The following is a 740-nucleotide window of genomic DNA, read 5'->3' as shown; positions in this document are numbered from 1 at the left end:
CACACACACACACACTCCCCGCGCGCGCACGCGGGCGGACATGGCGTGGGTACTGATGGGGACACATAAAGGGGCTCTGTGCACCGCGGAGGTGGGGGCTCAGGGCGCCAGACACTGACCTGCGGCAGCGAGTCCATATCGTCCCCGGCGCAGTCCATAGCGAGTGGCAGTCCTATGCCCTGGCCCCAGCGACCCAGGGCTGCTGCCCTGCGATGCGCGCGCTTCTCTCTCGAGGCGTTCTCCGGTTCCGTGCCCTCGGGGGCCACTTCATAGCCGCGGGCCCACTCGTCCGCAGCCCCGGCCGGCCCCGCTGCTTCTGGGCTCAGCCAGGCAGCGGCCGGAACCCTGGAGCGCGCAGGAGGGCGCGGGCGGCGAGGCGCGGGGCGGCGATCAGAGCCCCAAGAGGCGACGCGCGGGCCGGCCGGGCCGGGATGGCTGGGCGCGCGGCCGGAGCCCAGCCGAGCGGGCCAGCGCGTGGTGCCCTCAGCGCTGGCGGCGGCGGATGCGCGGTGCGGCCGCGGCTGTGACAGCGCCTCCCGCCCCGCCCCCACGCACCCCGCCCCCGCGAGCGCGAGCTGCCGGCGGGACCCAAGCCACTCGCGGTCCGTACCAACCTCGCGGGCTGAGGTGGGGGCCGACGCTGGACCCCCTCCTCGAGCTTGGTATCACCTCCCCGCGCTCTCCGCTGTGGCCCTCCCTCTGGGGCGTCTGGGGCTTCGTTTGGATGCTGGAGTGGCCTC

At 74.9% G+C, this 740-nt stretch overlaps 1 protein-coding gene across 1 annotated transcript in view; it reads right to left on the bottom strand.

Annotated features, from left to right (window-relative positions):
- Window positions 1-537, bottom strand: part of B3gat1 (beta-1,3-glucuronyltransferase 1) — a 27,443-nt gene extending 26,906 nt beyond the window's left edge. The window contains exon 1 of the mRNA XM_021206435.2: window positions 120-537. The gene's annotated coding sequence lies outside the window, so the exon portion shown is untranslated. The remainder of the gene's footprint in view (window positions 1-119) is intronic.
- Window positions 538-740: the final 203 nt, after the last annotated feature.

The sequence above is a fragment of the Mus pahari genome, chromosome 10 (genome assembly GCF_900095145.1).
Source record: "Mus pahari chromosome 10, PAHARI_EIJ_v1.1, whole genome shotgun sequence".
NCBI classification, from domain to species: Eukaryota; Metazoa; Chordata; class Mammalia; order Rodentia; family Muridae; genus Mus; species Mus pahari.
Note: the sequence above shows the minus strand (reverse complement) of the source record. Positions and strands in the feature narration are given on the sequence as shown.